This window comes from Rhea pennata, chromosome 1, assembly GCF_028389875.1.
Source record: "Rhea pennata isolate bPtePen1 chromosome 1, bPtePen1.pri, whole genome shotgun sequence".
In the NCBI taxonomy this organism is placed as follows: Eukaryota; Metazoa; Chordata; class Aves; order Rheiformes; family Rheidae; genus Rhea; species Rhea pennata.
The window spans coordinates 15314799-15337748 of record NC_084663.1 but is presented as its reverse complement, the minus strand read 5'-3'; the positions used below and the strand labels follow the sequence as shown (position 1 = coordinate 15337748).

The 22950-nt window shown below is 44.8% G+C and overlaps 1 long non-coding RNA gene across 1 annotated transcript in view; it reads left to right on the top strand.

The window, feature by feature from the left end:
- The window catches only part of LOC134143822 (uncharacterized), a 30429-nt gene extending 15288 nt beyond the window's left edge, over positions 1–15141 (top strand). Inside the window, exon 3 of the long non-coding RNA XR_009959195.1 lies at positions 14892–15141. This is a non-coding gene — a long non-coding RNA (uncharacterized LOC134143822). The remainder of the gene's footprint in view (positions 1–14891) is intronic.
- Positions 15142–22950: the final 7809 nt, after the last annotated feature.

Sequence of the window (22950 nt, the reverse complement as noted above, 5' to 3'; positions counted from 1 at the left end):
ACCAAGGCCTCCCTCCCAAGCAGTGGTGATGAGCATGGAGCCTATGTTTTATATGTGAAGCTAGAGCTGTTTCTCCCTAAATGCATTCACTGCTTTATATCCACCTAGACTGAATTTCACATGCCATTACGTGGCCAGGTTGTTCTCTTTCTCTCCTTCAGTTCTTGACTGGCAGCTCTCATTTTTAATATCAATAACCTTTGTACTGTCATTAAAGTTTTGTCACTTCCCTGCTCATTGCCTTTTCCAGGTCTCTGCCTCCAACTTTCCTCTGCTACTAATGCCTCTGTCCTTCCATTGCTTTCTCCACTCTAAGGACTCACAGTATCCTTTAAATTTGTTATAGTTGGACTCATCACATAATTTGTCTGCAGTCTAAGCCATCAAGGAAAGCCATACTCTTTCTTCATGCTTTTTGATAATACCAGCACCACTTTGCCAAATGGTTGTGAACGTAGCCTGGCCTCTGCAGAAAAGCTCTGGATGAAGCCATTTGCCCTGCCCTCACACATGTTTCAGCTCAACTCTTGGCGATTCATTCACATTATGAAAGGACTTGTACCAAGCCTTCTGTGCCTGGAGGGAGACTGACTGTCCTCTAAGGTCTTTTGTGAGAGACATGGAAGGGAAAAGGGACAGAACAGAATGATCCTGCCAGACTGTTGAAGTAACATTTAGGAACTTCTGAAATTACTCATGATGTCATTTTTATTTGTTGGAGGCTTTAATAAATAAAGTTGTGGGGTTTGTTAATAGGAAAAAGAAAGATTTATTATCCTTTTTTGATGGTAGTGGTTAGCCAAAGTTTGGATGGTTTTAGTTAATTCTTTAGGGTCCAGATTGTTTCAAAAAATAGCTGTTTACTTACAAAGAGCAGGCACAATCTTCTTTACAACATAAGGAAACACTGCTCACAATTCCAAGCTCTTTTGCATCCAATGGTAAATGCAGTTTGTACTAACAGTCAGTGCCTGGCAATGCATTTTCCTGCATAGCTCAGATCCTGCATAGCATCAAACTTGCCTCAAGCACCTGTGCTGTGGCTCCTCTTGTTCCAGATTCTAGATTCCAGATAGCTGATTCCGTAAAGGAACTTAATTATTCCTTATACGTAACGGGAATTAATAGCAGCTGCAATACCTTCCATGTTCAACACAGTCCACAGTAGAAGGAACTAAAGAAGAAACTAGTGCTCTTCTAGATGTTTTTCATGAGGCAGTGCAGTCAGTTTGAAAACTCAACTTCGCTATCTTCTTTCAGATACAAAACACAGCTGAGCCAGGTAGTGTCTTCATCCCTCAGGCACCCCAACTCTATAGAAGCCCTGTGTAAATCAAGCCTTTCAGTAGTGATTGCTGGAGGAAGAAATTTTAACTAGACTTCAGACTTTCAGAGATTAATCTGTTCAGTCCTCCAGGTTGAAAAGCACAAAGTGGTACATTATACCTTTTCTTGTTTTCAGTGATTTATAAATGGGCAGTCTCTTTAATGAAAAGGTTAAGGAGAAAAGGAGTTAATTTGGCAACTACAGTTGGCCTCAGTGACATTCAGAAATTGCCACATCCTGTTTGCCCTACATTCAAAAGTTTCGATAGGTCTGTGCAATTCCAAAAATGCATGTGGCAATCATTAACTCCAACTCCTGGCCCTGGTGCTGCAGGACAACTCCTCCTCCACGTGAAAACATCTCATGGTCTTTATTGGTGAACTTTCCCATGAAGGCAGTGTGATTTTTCGTCTGTCCCTTCAACTCATCCATACTACAGAACCAGACACAACTTTGAGCACCTGAGTGAGGTGACACACTGCTTAACAGACCTCATGTGACCAGGGATAAATCCCGTTCTTTAAGTTGCCCAGTTCCATTGCTCATAGTCACGTGCAAACACAGCCAGGCTTTACAGACCAGCCAAGCCCTATAGCTGTAAATCTTGCAATTCTCTTAGATATTCACTACATTACACAGCTCACTCCAGCGAGGCCGGTCTGCATGGCAGGAGGGGACCCAGAGAAGAGGCAGCTGGATCCTGCGATCCAGCGATGGTTTGTTCAGTAGTTTGTTATGTTCCTTTTCATCAGTTATGCACTAGCAAGCCATCCTCTCCACTATACTTCAAAGCAAAGAGCACAGAGACCTTACGAACTATTGGCTTCTGCTGCCTATTCTCCTGTGCAGAGGAGGCAAATGCTTTTTCTCTAGAGATGTAACTATTTTTATGGCTGCTTCTTTTCACACTCCACTTTATAAGAGGACATATTTCCAGCTGAATGTATGTGTAAAAAGCAAAAGAGAAGTAGCCCTCTAGTTGTGTGAGTGCCGTTACAACGTGTTACTTCCCACTGCAATGCAGCTCACTCAGTCTGATGAACGTCAGAGCTGCTGTGAAATGCCCACGGGCAGCACTATGCACTGTTACAGGCACCCGAGAGCCTTCTGGTAACTATAACTTTAGTTAATATTTCTCGGGTTTCTTTTTACCTCCAGCAGCTCCAAGAGAAATGGACTGTCCAGGAAGAGCCTGGCCCTGGTAATGCAGAGCATCTCTGAAAACGTGCTGTATTAAGACCCTCTCCACACAGCCCCAGCAGTGAGATCTGGGCCATTTTCTGCATGAATTGTACGTCAACGCTTGCCACTGTCCACTTACTCCGTGCAGGTCAGGCAGATGCTCAGCTGAGCCCTGCTTCCCAGCCTGGGGGACTCTACCTCTTCCCCAAGAAATGTGGCAATGACCTGGAGATGAATTCAGATTTGCTCTTTACAGACATGCTAGGAACATCTGCAGGGTCAGATCTGATGGGCCAGAGCAGGTGTTCTGGGTAGTCTGAAGTGAGTAAACACAACCTTGCCCAAACCTGAAAAGCTCATGCATTTGTCTCGGTGGCCTTCAGTACAGGCTCTGTAGCTCTACTCTCGTTTGCAGAAGTGATGACTACAGTCCTCACTCTGTCATGGAGCATTCACCTGGTAGATTCTTACTAGATCACTTCTGCCTGAGGAGCGCTGACAAAGTGATCCAGGGCTGCCCCTTGAATGAGTCTTCCTTAGCAGAGCTCTGATGTCTCTAAGAGCTGAGCACTAAGTTCAGATATTCCTGCCCAAGGCCCAAGTGAGTAGGAGCTGGGCCCTGGACAGACAAGGCTTCATTGAGAGTGCACTGGCCAGCTCTGCACCTGGGGACTGCCAGGAGGCTGAGGCATTGCCTCCTGCAGTTAAGGTCCTGCTGATGAGGAAAGAAAAATATCAATGTGAATGAGACACCCTGATTTAGGAATAAATGACTATTTTTATCCAGATCCATGTGAGACTGCTCTGCAACAGAAAGAAGATAGGCTCTGGTGTTGCAGTGACTTCCACCAACGATTTTCAGCAGCTAATACTGGGCTGGAGTCTCTGGATTGATCTCAAGTTTTCAGACATTTATTAACTAGGCAAAAATCCTTCCCTTGGCTGAAATTTGGCACATAAGGTAGGAATTTATTAGGAATATTATTGCAGTTTTTTTCACTCAAAGTAGTCTGGTGATTTTCTATTCTTGCTTTGGGATTTCTTCTGGTTATTGTAAATTAAAAAGTAATTCAAATCATAATATCATTTTCTTATGTGTTCCCATCTCTCAGAGCACTTTTTTAAGGACTCAGAGAGCTTGTCACTTTTTAATCTCCATGTGACACCCAGAAAAAGAGATCGCTCCTTATATGTAGCCTAGTTTTCATTTGCATTTCTTGCTGACTTAGCGCCTCTTGAGCACGGGCTTGCAACAGCTGCTGTTGCTGGCTTATTCCCCATAACCTAGATCTGCACTTACATAACAAACTGAAAAGAAAGCAGTGGGTTGAACATGTCTTTCTGGATAGCAGTGAATTTAATTCTCTCTTGCTTTGTACTTAGGTGGAACAAGCATAATAACTCCATCTCTTTGTATCTCAACATATCACTGTATATCATGTAGGCGTCTCCCACCGGCAACGTGCAGCTCCAGAGACCTTGCACTATTTTTGCAAAGAGATTCATTCACCTCTGTCTCAGACCTTAGTGGTATGATCTTTCCTTTAAAATTGCATAATAATGAAGAGAAACTACACCTGAAAGGACAAAACTTGAAGCTGACTTGAACTGGAGCAAGGCACTGAATTAAGAAGAAAGTGTTCTTTTTATTGGACAGCTTTTCTCAAGATCCTTGCCACAAGTATGAAAATGCAGCACAGCTTGTTAAATATTACATCTGTAGTCCAGTATTTTGTTAGAAACTAGTGGCATCACTTCTCAGATGCTATCACTAGGTAGTTCCTCTAGCATATGTGGTGTAAGTAATTGCATTTCCTGAAACAACAAAGCAGTAATGCTCTGTATGTTTATTACTCTTTATCTTGGTGGTTAGTTTTTTTCCCCTCGATCCAGTGGAAACCTTTTAGTTGTTCAGCTCTGAGAAAATCGTCTTGCTATCAAAAGCTGACAAAATTCATAGTACTGGCAAGGAAGTAGCTCTGCTTTGATAGATTCAGACTCTACTAATGATTAGCTCTTGGTACACAATAGGTTAGAGCTTGTCCAAACAGCAGTTTTTGCAAGACAACCTGCCTCTGCCTTTGCAATGCTCTAAGTCATTTGCACCCTTAATTCTCTATAGAGCCATTCTTAGGCCAGAGTTTCATGACTATTTAATGATGGTGCTAAATTAAACTGATTTCAGCATTTCTATTGGCTTTGTGATGAACTATTTTGAGCAACAGGTCTGAATTAATATATATATCTGTATGTAATCTTTTCTTCAGGTTTTATTGCAGCCACATCAATTTTCTGATCCGGTCTGCAGCTGCAGCACAACCTGAAGTGAGGGATAGAAGCACAAAGGGAGGGTGGGAAGGGGGAAGGACTGCATCAACCACTGCAGTTAAATAAAAGGCTTGTTAATCTTTGCCCTTTGTGTGCAGTGAGCGTGAGGGAGTGAGCTCTGATCTGGAAGAAGATTTGGTGAGGAGAACCAAACATGCTATAAATTAACATCCTTACTTACCTAATGGAAACCTTCCTGCCCTAACAACCTACTAGACAGGGTGTGATTGATCCCTGCCCAGCAGCACTCTCTGCCACAGAAGAAATCTGTGTATGCTCTGATGGATGGGGGGGGAAGGAGGAAAGAGAGCAGCTGTTCCAGCCAAGAACCTGGCCATGTCCCCAGTATGTACTGCAGTACTGGAAGAGCTGAGTGCGACGTCCGCGCGTGTGCTGCAGCCATGGGAAAGCTGCAACTAGCTAAGGGCACAGCTGGGATTTATTAAAATGAACTATGATTTAAACAAATCCACAAGGTTGTGAAGTCTCCTTCCTTGGAGATATTCAAAAGTCATCTGCACACAATCCTTCAAAACATGCTCTAAGTGACCTTGCCTGAGCAGGGGGGTTGGACTAGGTGATTGCCAGAGGTTCCTTCCAACCTCAACCATGCTGTGATTCTTCTGTGAACCAGTAAACAGCCTGAGCACACTGTGGTTCAGCTGGATTAAGCCCTTTTTTTGCATCTGAAGTGTCTTATTACTAGTCAACTGACTGCAAGGATACATCCCCTTTTATGTGATGTCCCACCAGGCTGTGTCAGAAGGGAACTACTGACAGCATGGGTCTGTTGCTGTATTGACTGCTGGGTCCTCCCATGCATCTCTGCAGGAAACACCACTGACTTGTTCTTATTCCCATTATTTTTTATGAGAAATTCTGCTCAGAGATCATCTAACCCATCCAGGATCTTTGCCTTTGGGAGAAGGCAATTGCTTTGCAGCTCTCTTTCTGATACCTCTTTTGTGGATATGTGTGTGTGATTCTGCTGAGGGCTCTGGGCAAGCAGATTGTGTTGTTACAATCAATGACAAGTTTGCTAAAAACCGAGTGTCTTGCTGTTGTCATTTTATATGTTTTCTAAGGACTGGTGCCTGGAGCCTGTGAGGCTGGGGGTGGGGGAGCCCAGGAGCACTTGAATGATGAGGCACCAGCAGGCTCTTGTCCTCCTTTAATACCGCGCTGAATTTGCGCTGCTTAATCCTGAGAAAAAGTTGTTTCCCAGAGCTTGGCTTGCATAAAATGAACTAGTAGTATCAGTCTGGTTGCTGTCAGGAAAAGATATTTTACACTCAAGTCTCAGCCAGTGAAAACAGTGAAGGGAGGATATTTCTTTCAGCCTGGGCTAATCAAAACGGGAACTAGCGGGGAGATGCTGGTGTGGACTGTACTGACATGCCCAAAAGCAGACAGTGAGCAGGACCTTGTCTTTGCATCAGTTTTATACTGCAAATAACTATTGCATGTTTCTTCTGTGGTAGGGAAACAAGACCTTTTAAATCTGCAAGGATGAAGGCCAGTTCATCGTGCCCCCCATGCTGGGGCTCCTGTTGCCTCTTCTGGTAGAGGCTGGCTGCAGAGGCACAAATAAACTTGCAGTTAGGTACCTGGCCTTTTGGGGCTTCTTTAAAGCATTTTGGCAATGTGCTTCACTCCCTCCCTCCTGCCCGTACGCAGCAAATGTCTGCAAGCACGGCTGCTGAAGTTTTGGTGCTGAAGTTTTGCATTGCTCCTGGTTGCCGCTGCGCCCCGGCTGCGAAGCAGCGCATGGGGAGCTGCCTCCATCTGAGCAGCCCGGGTCCCCCCTCGCTGGCATCGTGCCTGAGCAATAAATAAACGGGACTGACGGGCTGCATTTGGCAGTGCTCTGATCCAGAGGTATTTCCGATAGCAAGGAGCTGTGTTGGGAATGGAGCGCGTACAGCAGCCGCCTCCGCCATCGCTCCGCGTCTTCAGCTGTGCTGGAGGGAGCGGGGGCGCGTGGCCAGGCCAGCCTGCCGCTGGGGCGCCCGGCGCAGCGCGCGGGGCACAGACCTGCAGCAGGGCACCCGCAGCCGCAGGGGTTTCAGGAAACGGGTAAAAAGGAGGAAGCTGCTGCAGCGTTGCCGTTCTTGTGCAAGACCTGGTTCTGCACGTGGCGTGCACTGGAAGAAGACAAAGCCAAAGACACAAAAAAGGAAAGAAAAGAAAGAAGAAGAAGAAGAAGAGAAGAAAAAAAGAAAAGAAAAGGAGGCAAAGCAGCCGAAGCCGGTGGCGGGCGGCGAGGCATGCTTGCTCCCCCGCGAGCAGCTGTTCCCGCGCGGGTCTGCCCCCCTGTGCCCCACTGCCCCCAGGCCTCCCCTCTACCTAGCTGGCTCCTTTTTTCCTCTCCTTTAAGCAAAGTACTCTCTGTTAGTTGTTTGATTCATATAGGCGAGCAGGGAAAATTTGTTCACTGAACACTGGGTTAGTATAATTTTCCTGCCCTTCTGGGCGAGGGCTTGGAGTAGGATTATTTTTAACAGCGTTGTTAAATCTAAAGTTAGCCCTTGCTGCTGGCTGTCCAGGCTGGCGGCAGGGTTACCTTGTAATCCTGCTTCTGCGTGGGCTTCTCTTTTGTCCGCACAATTCAGGATGAAGTGCTCCCATTCTGTTTGTAGTTTGTTTTTACATGTTTATAAGAAAGAAAAATACACATGCTTTGTAGGGGTGCTTGCGTGCTTTTCATCGGATGGGATCTTACACGTGTAGAAAGTACTTTTTCCTTAAAAAAAAAAAGGAAGAAAAAAGAAAAAGAAAGAGAGAAAGAAAGAAGAAAGAGGAAGCTGGAGTCATAGCAACCTAGAGGCCAAAGCTACCAGGAAGATAAATGTCATCCAAGCACAACAGCCCCGAGCCACAGGCCAGGTCCAGCAGCAGCACTTCTCCTGCAGTGGCAGCCTGCCAAGAAATCAGGTGCTGCTGCCATGAAGTTTTGGTTTTTTTTTTAAACTGTGTCACTTAAAACGTGGCTGTGAGCATAATCTGAAGGGAAAGGCATGGCAGACGAGGCCAGCATGCGCTCTCCCACCACGCAGTCTCCTCCACAGCTCCCTCTGCACTCCGTCTGACCTCTCCTTGCTGCCCACATTTAGACATACCCGTATTTAGATGTATCTGTCTCTTCACGTCTTCTACTGGTGCATTTCTGCAGAAACCTTTGCCCAGTGGCAAGGGAGAGGGTGAGCACATCTCATGGCTTGCACCGTCCCCAGAGATGACCTTCTCCAAGACTCCAGCTGCATCTTTATTATCCAAATCCAAATTTCCTTCAAGCTTTTCATTATTGAAATGAATAATACTTCCAGTATCAGATGTCCATGCTAGAGTCATGAGGATTTGGCTTTTAAAGGTACAGAAGAGAAAGTGCTGTGAAAGGAACCATTTTCTCAGTAACTGTATCTAGCTGAGGATTGTATTTTTGTTAAGTTTGGCTATCACCTTTCAGCCCTATGTGGCATGCCACCCATGGAAGATTGTTTATTTTCCAACGTATTGTACCTTTGGGCCCTCTCATGATTTCTGGCTGCCGCCTGCTTCCCAAAACTGCAGTTAATTAAAAGGCCTTGCTGCTCTGCTGGGCTTTCTACTGCTCTTCCGCCCAGGAAAGCTGCCATGGGATTATTTCGGTCAGTGACTGAAAAGGTTTTGCTGCCGGTGTTTCGCCTGTAGGAGCTTCCCCAGGGCTTTTCCAACAGCTGCGCTCCCAGCACTGCCGAGGACGGGGCTGTTTTTCAGCCCTTGTTGGCACAAGGTTCTACAGTGCTTTTCTGCGGCTCACCTTCTGCGCCTGAAGTCCTTCTTCCAACACAAAACCTCCGGCCTGTATGTGTGGCAATAGGAGAAGTGCTTACAGTTCACTGCAGTCTTTTTCCTTTTGAAATCCCCAAATGATTTAGAAAAGTTATGTTAATTTTCAAGTCCCACTTTCAGTGTTATTTGGCCTAGTCCTTAATGGCATCATCACTGTGACGGCACTGATAGTAGTAGTGTAGTTTCCCTTATATTTCAATAAGGACGCTTATTGAAGGCACTGCAAAGAGTAATACTATAATAGCTGATTTTTCAGTGGTGCTTTTAAGGAGCAACAAAATGAAGGAAAATTTGCCTTAAAGATATAAAGCTCTGCTTATACTACGGCAGTAGTGGTGAACTGTGGCAGCAGCAAGCTCTGAATTGGCAAATCCCGGCAAGCCACGGGTGAACCCCCAGCCCTATGGCCTCACTTTGGCAGTCTTAGACTAGCTCACAGCCATGGACAGAGCTCCCAGATCTTATGGCCACAGAAAATAATGGAAAATTTTGCATTATGGAGTATGTAACTCACTTCAGATAGAGATCTGGAGAGACTGATTAGTTATCTTTGCATATTCTTGGGTCCTGTAAGTCATTTTCTGCATAGGAAGCAAAAGAAAACAAGTTTTTCCTCTTAAGGGCTTTTGATGAGTGCTATTTGTAAACACTTTCAATTACTTTTTCCCGTCAAGGAGTTTTGGGAGGCCAACATGTGCTCTCTGCGTGGTGTCTGCAGTAAGGTGTGGCCACATCTGTGAATTATTCCAGTCTTCGGACATGATTCCTGTCAGCCCGCTGTGTCAGAAACAGGATTTGCAAAAACCAAGACCTTCAAAGCAACCAGTGGCTTTGTGTATTTTGTTTCGGTTTGTTTTTTTCCTGATTAACACACACAAGACTTCTCCTATTAGCACTGAGTGACTTAGGGATTAGTCATTTCTGCTGAATACTCTTAAAGTCGCTGCAACCACAAAGTGTTTACAAAGTTTTAAAGAAAATGAGCCTGCCATCTAGCTGCTAAGCATACACACGTCTCTGCTTTATTGGCTTTTCCACAGGAGGCTGGAGTTAAAATCAGCTTTGCTTCTCCTCATGCTGCCAGGGATCTGCTGCTTCTTGCCCAGTCAGGGGCCTCCAGCTGGCTTTGTCTGATCTTTGCTGATGAAGTAGGGCTACCTGACTTTTGCACAAAAAAAGCTGCCTCTCCAGCTCGTGGGCAGGAGTTCATGGCATACACTCATGGCACTAACCTCACCACAGAGATGAACCAGATCTTCAATGACAAGAACCTTTCTTGCAGCCTACTGAGTCAGTATTAACTGTAGAATTTTTGTTAGCTGCAGGGTGTAATACTAGGTGATATAAGGTCAGCACCTCACATTAAATCAGGTAAAAAAAAATAAGAACTGGAGCAAAAATGAGTAAAAATGCTGGTTCATGTATGTATGTATATCCTCCAGCCAAAATGATCCTGAAAAAATATGGGAGAAAGCAACAAGCTGCCAGTGTGCTGGGGAGCGGCTACTCTGAAAGCGTGCAGCCCCTGCAAGGGCAGAAATGTTTGGTATTTCTGAGTTTTTAACGGTGGGAAGACAGACACATGTTTCTACTTACTACATATACTGGCACGGAGACAAATGGCACCATGCAAACAAATCCGAAGGCAGGGACTCAGCCTGGGGACGGTAAGAGTTTGGGGCATGAGGTGCTTCAAGCAGTGTGGCACATCTTCAAGGTCTTCAGGTTTTCAGGCTCAGGGAATCAAAAAGACAGAGTGGTGCTGGATAGAGAATTAATTTAGAAGAAGTAGGGGAAAGAAGAAAGATTGTACTGTTAGGATCATTCCGCAGTGTTACTTCACTTTCTGTCTGTTGCTGTGGAGTTAACTTAAGAAGAGCAGAGTACAAGATCAGGCCCCGAGCATGTCACAATGACAAAAAGAAGCAGAAAGCCAGAACAGAGAAGGAAGAAAAGAAGGAACATTTTTTCCTCCTTCCATACTGGGCAGTTACTATGTGTAATCTGCTTTGTTGCATTGGTGAGGGGAGAAGTGATCTTAGAGGGATTCTAGTGGCCCTCAGTTGGTCATGATCCCGCTTGGCAGTGGCAGTATACAGAGGCCCAGCAGAACGGTGCACTGAGCTGGATGAATGCTTTTCAGGTAATTTGTGGCCCCAAACATCTTCTTTTGGAGCAGCCCAAACATTCACAAGTGCAAATTAACTTTTCCAAATGGTTTCAATGGGAAAGTGATAAACCATTTCAAAACTGTTGAGAGAGATCATTAAAGAAAGGTCACAGAGTTTGTTGCAGAAAATGGAAACTTACAGGACACTTTCCAAATGGATTATTTTGTTTTCAAGCATTTGCAATAAGAGGCAAGAAATGAACAGTTGAGGAAAGTGCCTTTTTTTTTTTTTTTTTTTTTTTTTTTATTACTGCTCCTACTTCATGCAAGTGCCACAGACAACACAGGTAGGGCTGGGTCCTTCTGTTGCCCCAAGTGACTTGGACACCCATTGCCCAAGTCTGAGGGTGAGGAAGCTCTTCCATTAGTAACTGCAAACACAGTATGTGCTTTGTGTCCTGAGATGGGATGTAAGGGCCGGAGCTGGCCAATCCCAACCAGCCTTAGTGCCGGCAGTCCTCTGCGGGAAGTCCACCAACCAGCGCTGCTGGCATGGGCCACTTTGCCAGGAGCACCTGGGGATGGATGGAGCCACAGAAGGGTTTATTAGGATGACAGTTAAGCCACCATGCTGAGAAGTGGGAAAGACAAATTAAATTAACTCTTTTGAAAACAGAACATACATAGTTTTTAACCAAACCTTCCTGTTTCTTGGAGAAATGGCCTAATCTCAAGGATACAGCATTGTGCTTTCTGTCTGAATGAAAATGACTAAAGGGCACTCAAAATTTGTCTGCTGAGCTGATCAATAAAATATCCCATGACCCTCACAGGAAGCTAGTAAGAAAAAAAGGAACAAAACATTTTATATCTCCTTTTTTCTTAGAAAACTTGGATTTTAATAACCTAAGCATTTTGTGGAAAGCATCTGCCTTCACAGCAGATTGCAGGCAGGCAGAGCAGCCTCCCTACAACCAGCTGTCCAGCTCTCAGGTCTCCTCTGCTGGCAGGGGTTAAATGCACAGCTGAAGGCTGAAGGGGTCTATGGAGGCTTCCAACACGATGGAGAAGCATGGGAGAGCCACAAGCAAAGCCTAAGGTGGTGGAAATTTCTTGGGGCCGTCTTAGAAGGTGAAATAAAGAGAGCAAACTTCTGGAGCTGGCAAAACACAGTGGCAGTGCTCCACCTCGGCTCGTTTCTCAAAACGCAAGGTTGAGAAATATTTAGCAGCTGACAGGAGCAGCAAGTCCAAAAGGCGTATTTAATACGGAATTTCCTACTCGGGAAGCCACTAGGTGGCATGTGAGCTGTAGGAGAAGTGAAGTGTGGTTGCTGTGGGGAAGGCTAGCAGCAACCCTGAGCGCCGCAGGGTCCAGCACCCAGTCCCAGCGGTGCTGCCGAAATCAACTTCTTGCAGTGGCTGATGCCTAAAATGTCACATGCGTGTGGGTGTTGTGGGATTTTTTTTCTGGCCTCGCTTCTCTTAAAAAAAAAATAAAGAAAGAAAAAAAGAAAAAGGAAAAGGAAAATGAAAACGAAGAGGAAAAGGAAAGGGAAAGGGAAAGGGAAAGGCCACAAGGGGTATTTGTAGGACTCAGTATGCTGGCAGCAGGGATGCAGCTCGGCTCTGCCCTCCCCAGGGACCTTGGGGCGCAGGTGGGCCACGCACCGGCCACCCCTGCCCACCCCCTCTCCTGGGCCTGCCTGGGTCTTTGTAGTGGTTGGTGGTTACCTCCCGCTGTGTCTTCACTTGGAGTTTATACAGCGTGTTACTTTATGTGAACCTTCATCAGCCAGGAGTTTATCTAAGGCCCAATAAACTTCTCAAAGGTCGCTGAACAATCACCTTTAGTCTTTACCTCCTATTGCAGAGGACAGTTTTGAAACAGCTTTGTCATGCCTATCTTGTACTCAACGATTTGGTCTTTTACTTAGCTTTTATTTCTATGCTTGAGTTGAACAAACAGCCCAGGCAAACCCAGCTGAGTACTCATGGCAACTTATTTCTACGATGAAATGAGTCACAAATACATCTTTGTTTCAACATCTAGAAGTATCTCCAGCGACATGCTTTTGGTTCATTCCTGCAGAGAATTCACAAGCAATGCCACAGAAGTCTCTTAAATTTCCCTAGTGTAGCACTGGTACACACCTTCTTGCTGCTTGTTCACAGCACAGAATGATTTCTTCTTCCATCTATTCAGCTCACAGGCGTACAATCCTTTGGAAAACTTAGTTAATCACTAATGGAATAACACAGTGAGATAGGTGAAATGTAAAGGATATCGCTACAAAAATGTGGAAGTATAAAGAGCCAAAATCAACCCAGGCTATATATGGAGGGATACAGGTTCCTCTGGCTAATGAGTCCTGGACTACAGGAAGACAAAGAAACAAGTTTTCAAAGGCAGAGAGGGAACGAAGCACCTTACTTTTGCATGTGGTCGTGGAAACTTAGCATCCTTTGCATAGATGGAAAATTCCCTCCTGGTGAATATTGTGGGCTGGATGTGCAAAAGCTGATGGCCAGGGTTTACTCCCAGTCTATTGCTTGAAATGACAGCCCAGGCCTTAACTTGATTATGAATTATGGAGGCTCTTTCTTAGCCCTGGAGATGACTTTGCTGACTTGGTCTTTTGCCCTGGCCCCTCTGTAGGAAGCACTGGCTGGACAGTGGCCATGGGAGTCCTACACAGCAGTCAAATACCACAACGACTTGTGGGCTTTCTGCTGCTAGAGATTGTGAGGGGATTTAGAAATGAAGCAATGATTTAGAAGGTATAGGGTTAGGGTTAAGGTTAGAGTGAGAGCGTGCAAACTCTGGGTTGCCTGAAGTAGATTTTCTCTGAAGTGCATATACTTGCATTTACTCTTGACATTTTGATGCTGCATTCCTATTTGCGCTGTGGCTGAAGCCAAACAGGCAGAGACACTTGCTTGTAGCAGTGACAGGTCTTTAGCCAGGGAACTCTGTGAGGAACACCTGGATGGAGATGGCTTTGCCATCCCTCAGATGTCTGAGAAATCGTAAATGTCCACCATCACACCTCAGAATGAACCTAAGTTCTTCGAGCATTTGCTGTTTAAGAGAAAAGGCTCAAAGAGCTTTCTCATCTCTGTGTTAACTTAGAGGTCACCAGAAAGGCATTTACTGAGTAATGACAGAACAAGAGTCAGCCTCTGCTGTTTCTCAGGCCGGGGTCTGCATCCTTTGCCCACACCCAGCAGAACAGGGTAAGGCATGCCAAGGTGGCTCCCTTTCTCTTACCGGATTGGTCCCACTTTGCTCTAGCTAATGTTTATTCGCACAAAGCTTGAATCTTGCTTTCCTCCAGCCTGGACACCAGCCTCCTTGCAGGCAGTTAACTGTTCCAGATCTTGCTTTGAGCAGAGATTTGTGCACCCACATTTTTGTAGCGCTGTGGCCTTAAGCTGTTTGCCCTGGCTGGTGCCTTCAGATCTCAGGAAAGTTATTACAAAGGGCTGATCAGATCCTCAAGTCTCAGCTGTAGCTATCTCACATCTGACCAAAGGATGTGCCTGTTCTGCAGGGTCTGCCAAAATCCCAGTGGAAGTGAGCAGAGCATTTTTCTGCTGCTATTGCCAACACCATTTCCCCCCAAGGATACTAGCTCAGCTGACCATTTTTTCACATAGACTCCTTGAACAGAGAACATTTGGGCCCCACTGCTGGAGAGACTTCATTTGTTCACCAAAAGCTGGTGACCTGATCCAAACTTTGTGCCTTAATGTCTCTCGGCTCAGGCCACGCTGCTGATGGGAACATGCTGGGCAGTTCTCTTCTGCCAGCAGAACTGCTTTTTCTAGAGTAGCCATGTTGCGTGAGGGATTTCTATCACCCTACACCTTTAACCAAAATAGCTAAGCTAGTAAAACTTTGCAAAGTAGAGATCAATCTGGGATTTGCACCTGAGGTTGATATTGGAGTAGAAGTATTTCTTAGGTCTGTGAAAGAAGAATAAGGTTCCTTAGGCAGTCCTAGGGTTTGGGCAGCATTGTAATTAAGGAACGCATGATTGCATGTTTTTTATTTTCAACTTTACACTTTCAGTCCATGTTCCCAGCTTAAATGCCTGTTTTGGTTTTACAGGTGCTGTGTAGGACTACATGCCACAAACTGGCACATGCAGAGGCAGTGAACCCATAGGACACAGAGCTTTGCAAGAACCCGGTGGTCAGGGAAGGCTATAATTTAAAAGAACAGAATGAGATCATGGCAATATTTTGTGCTCAGAAAAGATTTTGATGCATTCGTATTTTGCATGTTGAATGTTGACATGTTTTTAATGTGAACGGTTTGAATGTTGAAATATTTTTATTAGAAAATGAAATAAAAGAAATATTGAGGTCCATTTCGATATGTTCTTTTCTGAAGATGCCAAAATAGAACTTTCAATTTTATTCAGACAGGCCCTTATCTTTTTTTTCTCCTATGAAATATCAGTGAAATCATCCTATTTCTTGGGGAATTTGGAATTTCAACACAATTGTGATATTTGTGCATGCTATTCTGTTACAAGACTCTCATCTCTTTCCAGCTAAGTAAGTGGCTAATCAGTATATCTACCTGCAGTACAACTTTGCTTTAAGATAATTCCCTCAACTGCAGCATTTTAATAAAAGTCTCATTGATACACGTGTGTTTGAAATCTGGCTAGAAAGATCTTACCTGCAGTGTGCTATATGCTGAAAGGGCATTATCATAACAATAAAATCTTCCATCTCTTTCATCTGTGACCTACTTTACAGTAATTTGTATCACAAAGCACAAATATATGCTGAAGTAACCCATAATAATATTAAAACTTTTTATACACTTCACCATTTACCCAAGGAGCTTAAAGTCCTTTATGAACTTCAGCAAATTAAACCTCCAAGAACTCCAGCTGGGCGCCTCTGTAGGTGCCACCATAGGTTTTGGGAAGGTGAGGAGCTGAAGCTCCAGGTGTGACATGTCCAGCGATTCAGTGTGCACGCCTGCAGCGGGTCCAAGGGGACCATCTGCTGGATCTCCTGTGCTTTCCAGAGCAGCAGGCTCACTGCCCTGTACCAAAAGCTGAGGAAGGCAATGTTTCACTCTCCGGTGTCTTCTTTTCAACTTAGTCATGAAATAACTGTGGAGAAAAAAAAGCTCACTTAGCACAAAGGTTTGAAAATCCTTAAGACATTTTGTTTTTCCTCGATTCCCATACAATCTACTGGTATATGTGATGCAATGATTACATGATTTCACTGTAATATTTAGGGGACTCAAAGCTTAGGTCATCCAAAAGAAGTAGGAGGGGAAAAAAGTGAAATAGTAAAAAGAAAAAGAGAGAAGTCAAAATAGTTCCAGATCCTGTGCTTGCCCCTGAGTTCCTCTGCCATATTTTGCTGGTTGCACTGCCCTGTAGTTTTAGTTTCCTTTATCATGGGACCGAAGAGTTGAACAAATACCAGGAAAAGTAACGATCTCAGCGACTATGCAGGGGAACAGTAAATAGGAAGAGTCATTAAGTCCTGTCAACTGTACCAAATAAACGAAGTGAAAGAGGGAAAATGTTCTCTGAGTAATCGTTCTGTAACTGTACAAGCAAGAAGAAATACAAGACAAAACATTTTTCCACTGGAAATATTAGTCTTTTAGGGGGCCTTATTTTCTTCCTGCAATGACGTGAACAGCACAAACATGAACAGCACAATGTGTAATATGTCCGAGTTAGAAGTTCAGGAATGAAACTCTTCAAGCTGTGGAAAAGAAACTTCTCTTTTGAATGCCTTTATATCACCTCAGTGCTGTGACTAGCTTTGCCAAAAAAATTCTCAAGGGTTTTTCATTCCGTTTGTTTTGTTTTACTTCTTGCATTCTAGCCATATTGCAGTTGATAATAATGGTAGCAATCATGCAGGGTAGTTAGCACAGTGGCTCTTCAGATTTGGGAATAAGTTCCTTGGAGGTAAAGCTTTCACGACCTGCAAATCCAGGGCACTCTGGTGAGTGCTTTCCTGGCTTCCCAAGAGTGATCAGCAGTGACAGCTAAAGATCCCATCTATTATTTATCGGCTTTACCACAGTTTTAGTTTTGCCCGTTGTATCATGCAGGAAGCCGTGTGGAATAATAAACACCTCTACGTGGAAAATAATTTAACATTGCATGGATTGGTCCAAAAATAAACTACTAGCACACTAGCATCCAGGCACAGGAAAAGTAGCCCTGGAAGCGTTATGGCAGAGGCGGATTGCCAAACGCTGCGGTTTCTTTGCTGTCTTATCTCGTTTCTTCAAACTGGAGCTTTCATCCACATCGAAACCCGGAAAAGGTGTCATTGCCTTGCCGCACTGCTGGTCCAGGGCACTCTGCTCTGGGGCTCCCAGGCTGGCGGGACGGTGCCTGACGGTGCCGAGGCTCCTTGGTGCCCCAATCTCGTGCAGAAATGGGCTCCAGGTGGACAAACCACAGCGTGATGTCCTGTGCTGGGTCTGGGTGGCCGAGATACTGCTGCCCTGACGGGGGGCTGCTGGCACGGCCGGGATGGCAGCAGGCAGCACGCACGCCGTCTCCGCTGTGCAGACCTGCTCCGTGCGGGAAAATTATTTGCACGTTATTTTGCACTTATCTACCAGCCTGCCCCAATTTTAAACTCATCCATCAGCCTGACAATTAAGGCTCGGTATATGGGCTAGTGCATTGCCTCATGCTATGGGATCACAACTCTCGTAGCATATCTTTCAACGAACTTCACTAGGGAGTTTAAGGACACCTGCAGAAGCCCCTTAGAAAGCTAACACTGAACTTCAGTTCAGAGTTGTCAGGCTCGTGCGCGTTGTTCTGCACCCGCCTGGCCAAGCATCCCACTGACGGCTGAGGGATTTTCTCACTCCCTTTGGTGGGGCCAGAGAGAAAAGGAAAGTGCAAGCAGGTGTACGGAGGTGCACGAGGACCCTGGATGTGGTGGGAGACCTTCTCGCTCAGTACTTTGCCATCTGCATCACCAGGACAACTGTATTTTTCTCTTTTTGAAAAAAAAATTTTTTAAATGGAGTTACCTTAACCTCCGCGGAGAGTTATTACAAGCTACTTGGGCACGTCTGGAGCACGCAGTGTGGCTGGTCAGGCTTCAGAAATCAGATTATAGTTTCTTTTTAAAACCCTGGGAATGTGTTTTTGAGCCGTGAGTCACCTTCATGAGACTTACTCATTTGTAGGGTTTCTTCTTAAAAAAGAAGTCCTGAGCATCAAACAAGAGTTGGCAAGGGAGCGAACGACAGCCGCTGGGCACTTTGCCCCACGGGAAGGGCGCAGTGCACGCCAGGGGCCGGCTCCCGCGGCCGGCTCTCCTCAAGGGCTCCGGGAAAGCTCCGGGGGAACGGGTGTGCTCCTGCCCCGTCCCTGCCGCCGGCAGCGCGGGGAAGGAGGAAGCGCTCAAAAGCCTTCGAAACCAGCGCTGACGCGAACCGAAAGCAAATACCGTTCTCAAAACCCCACGCAAAGCTTTTTCGCTCCCGGCTGCTTGCCAGACCTGCGAGCCGAGCCGTTCGCAGCCCTGTCGGGAGCCCGGCTCCAGAGCGCACCGACGGCACGGACTGTCGCGCGGGTTGGGGGCAGCAGCTTGGTGACTTGTTTTTTAGTTAGTTGACCATTAGGCAAAGCCCAGCAATAAGTTTGTGAATGTCCTTCCGTTACTCGTGGTGTCTTCTGACTTCCGAGTCCCCTACTTGATTTCAGCAACAAATTTCGCACTTGTGTAACACAGCCCTGCTCTTACGCAGCTAACTACATCTCCGAGTTTTCTAGTTTTGCTTGGGATTTGTGTCACAGACGCTGAAACTTGCTCTGCAGCAGTGCAAGCATCAAGGAGCATTATTTAGGTAAAGGTTCCCAGTGCTTGGACTCTTGACCAGCAGTAGACATCTCAAACAAATTGACAACGGTTCATATTTACAGGACCAAAGATTGCAGAAAATCAATATAGTCTGTGAGCTGATAATGAGAAAAAACTGCAAAACTGGAGCTGATAGTGCTAAGGAAAAGCTTTGAGAACTAAAGGACCAGCACAAAAGCACTGGGGCCTTGTGATGTGGTCTGTGTCCTTCCTTCATACATCCTCTCCGCAACGCTCAGATACAGCTCAGACTGAAAGCTTTCAACTCTAAATTCTGACTTTATATCACATGCTTCAATTAAAGCATTTTTCAGAGGCAAAGGGCCTCTGAAAAGGCTAATCCCAAAGGTATCTAGCTCATGCAACGCTTCCCCAGAATTTTTGTGGCAACCAAACACTGCAGGACTTCCTAAATTGGCTTGTGGTCTGCAGGGCAGGGATCCACTGAAAGCTTTTTCTGAGTATAACTGCCACTTGCAGGTCAATAAAGTTGCGCATTCCCGAATTCTTGCATCATGCAATTTAGGATCATAAGAAGTACATCCTGCAAAAAAATTGTGTAGAAACAGGATGAGGTAAGACCTAGAGAGAGAAGCAAGTGAAAGCACATGGCCTCCCCTCAAGCTGTTTAGGTGTAACAAGTGTTTTTGACCACATGTCTAGGGAAGGTGTCTTCCAAAGTCCCTCCCATGCTGCACCCTGATTTGGGAACCCCAGGAGCTCTCTCTGCATACTCATATAGCACCTCCTGCTTCCCAGCCCCAGCACAAATCTACCTGGAGATCAGGGCAATGGTCCCGTATCTGGAGACAAGGAGTCTGTTTGACTTAGCTCCTTTTTGGAAAGCATCCTTGTGTGTGGAGCATGTTCCTCACTGGGCAGACAAACTGGTTCTTGGCTCAGAGTCACAGCCCAAACAGACGACGTATGAAAGCTGGGAGGTTCGAGTGGAACAGTGGCGAACAACATGCTATATTTCCTGTCCCTGCTGATTTTCTGTTTTCTCCTCACATCCTTACCAAAAATGGGCACACACAGCTGAGGGATGTCAGAAACTGTAGGCTTGTTTTTGGACACAGGAGTTAAGCTGGGATCAGAAACAAGTTGAGGCAGAGTCCCAGGGCCCTGGGTAATGAGAAAATGACCCAGAAGAAAAAAACAGGCAAAAATTGCACCGTAGGAGGTGTACGTTATAAGAAAGGTGCAGAGGTGGCCAGTCTGGATTGGGAATAAGGCTAGTCTAAAAGGGACCAGGGAATTGTACCTGGTCCAAAGAGCTCAAGTGTAACCCCAGAAGAGGAAAATTTGATACAAAGGAGGCTCTTCTGGGAGTGTGGCTGGCCAAGGTTATCCCTGCTGGGAATGTCCACAAGAATATCCCTGAAACAGGAAATCCAGTAAAGGAGCCTCCATAACCCCCAAAGTCAATCCTTTCACTCTCCCAAGGATGTAGTGACTGGGATCTTTCTCTCACAGGATTACAATACAAAGAAATCCTTCTGCAGAATTAAATTATTTGATATTTAAATCAGTAGTTTTCTACCTGCAGTCCATGATATCCCAAGGATACATGGTAAGCAACTAACAAATGGGAAAACTACTGTCAGAAGGCTTAAATTTACCACAGGAGGATCCCATGTCTGTTACGGAAAATGGCTGGAACCATAAACACAGAATGGTCCACGGCCTTCTGGTTGAGTCTGCCCTTAAGAACATTAGATATTCCTGTGGAAGAGCATTCCTGTGGAGTTAGAGATTAGCCATGTGATAAAAATAGCTAGGGCCAATGTTTGGAAAAGGTGTCTATTTTTTGCAAATTTGTAAAAAGCCATTATGCAAAAGCAGTTGTTTCATGCCTATGTCATTTAATATCAGGCATTTAACTCATGACTAATCCAACTGGTCAAGCCAGTTTTTTTATAATCCTGAAGAAAAAATGCGAAGTCATGTGCATCTTGTATAGGGCTCTATTTGTATTTGTTGTAGGCTTCTCGCTCTTTATTCATTGCTAAAATGCTTGAGTAATACAATGCAATTTTAATGTAGGGAGAAAAGTATTTTGTGGCCCAGGCGATAGGAAATATTTTACCAATAAAATTGGACAGGTAGTTTTATTTGTGACTGAAGAAGAGAGGGAGATTGAAGCATGTGAAGCTAGCAGTGTTTCTAGCATTTATTAACAAGACAAGGCAGGGACGATATTTGCTCTCAGAGGGCTTAGGGTTTAATGCTGCAACATAATTTCATGCTGCACAAGGGAAGCTCTGCTTAAACCCTTTGAAGGGTGCAAGTGAGTTAAGCAGAGACTGTCACTTCATCTGGTCCCATTAAATAGAGCTTTCACCATACAAATAAAGGTTTTTGGCTGTGAAATCATCTTGCCACATCCATATTTATTGAAGGCAACACAAAATTAAGCAGCACTAATACCACTAAATGACACTTACCTCTTTATAAGATGACCTCAAATGCCTTTATTGATGTTTTTGCCTTGTTTTGCAGATGTAGAAACTGAAAAGCAGGGGTGAGCTGCTCGAGATGACAAAATAACAACTGGAAGGACTGGAACTAGGACCCAGTTCTGCCTTTTACTGGAGTGTGCCCTTGTGTGCCATGTCCCCAGACTGTGTCTACAGCACTGCCTCCAGCATCACCTCTAAACTTCTGACTTGTCACCTGTGGCTGCAGGTCAGCATCTGAGAAATGTCTGGGGGTACAAATGGTTCATCGCCTCTTGGCCATGGGCAAGAATTAGTCATACTCCTGTGCCTGGACTTCTCTTGTGCTCTGCAGCACTTCTAACACTCTTTCCTGTAACAAGTTTCCTACAGAAGCATCTCCATCCCTGGAAGCTATTTAAGAAAATGTCCAGTAGCCATTGCTCTGATGCGCTATATGGGCATCTGGGCAGGAGGCTGGATTACATGAGGTTTGTTTATCTTTTCTCCTGAGATCAGCAGAGCCTCTCCTGAGTGTCAGCAGCAGAATCCTCTCGAATTAAGTCACAGCTTTCCTGCCAGCTTAGCCAATTTGGGAACTGCCAAGGAGCCAAGCAAGGCACTGGGCTATGCATGGCACTCCTGGAGCTTGGAAGACAAGGGTGCCATTAGACTGTTAAAATACAAGTCTTCCCTCCTGGATGGGTGCTGCACTTCACTTGACTAGATTTTTCAAACCCTTTGACTATGCTGCACAGTCATTTCAGCAGCCTTGGAAGAGTTGCTTACAAGATCACCCACATTTTAATGCTTGGGCCATATCAACACATGCCAGATGATCAGTGCCTGACACCTCTCTATCTCTCCTTGAAAGACCAATAGGAGCTGGGTAAGAAAATGGTTTGGGGATGTGCAGCTAAATTACTTGTGTGGGAGCACAGAAGAAAGTTACAGCAGAACTGAACGTAGATTGCAAACTAGCACCTTACCTACCAGCCCATCTCCCTTCTCCTCTTCTAATGGTGGCAGAATTATCATATGTAAGACAAACAAGTTGCTGTCCTTTGTAGGTACTTATTTTTTTGATTGAGTAGTTTCCTTGGTTTCATAGTTTAATCCAAATATAAACATGAATCCAATTATTTCTCAGCATCTTAGGAATGTGATTTTCCTATTACTATTAGTTTTGAATTGTCACTGCTTTGAAATCTTTTAAGCTAAAGTTCTTAGACATTACACACATTCATACCTGTCAAATGACATCCTGAGGCTTTTTTTTTTTTTTTTTTTTTTTGAAAAGAGGGAATCATTAATGTGTTTTTTCTCAGAGGAAAACATATTTTCTCTTTCTAGAATTATATTCAAATAGAAAATCAAATTTGAGTCTTCTTGCTCTTTCAGCAAATTGGCTATTGTACTCTGTTTTTCTTTCAGCATCTTCTGTTGACTTATATTTAATACATGCCATTGTCATTTCCAAAGCTTACATTTTGCGGGAAATTTAGATGAATATCCTAGGTGCTTTGAACATAGCACGTTCACACTTCTACAGACCTTAGATTGTTTTCTCTCAATTTCTGTTCTTTGAGGATATTGTTTTCTGACTTGAGAATACTTTTTATCACTCCAAGGACTGCAGCTCAAAATTATGTTCACTTCCAACACCTGCTGGCTTCATTAGATCCCACTGAAATGTGAACTTGTACAAAAATGTAGAAATGACACAAGAGAAGTGAAATGCATTCTCCCTAGAGCCAACTCTTATTAGGAGTTTGGGTACCTACAAGCTAGGTGATTGCCCTTTGAGGGTAAAATGCCAAATACTGACTGTGGGGGTCCAGAGACCCC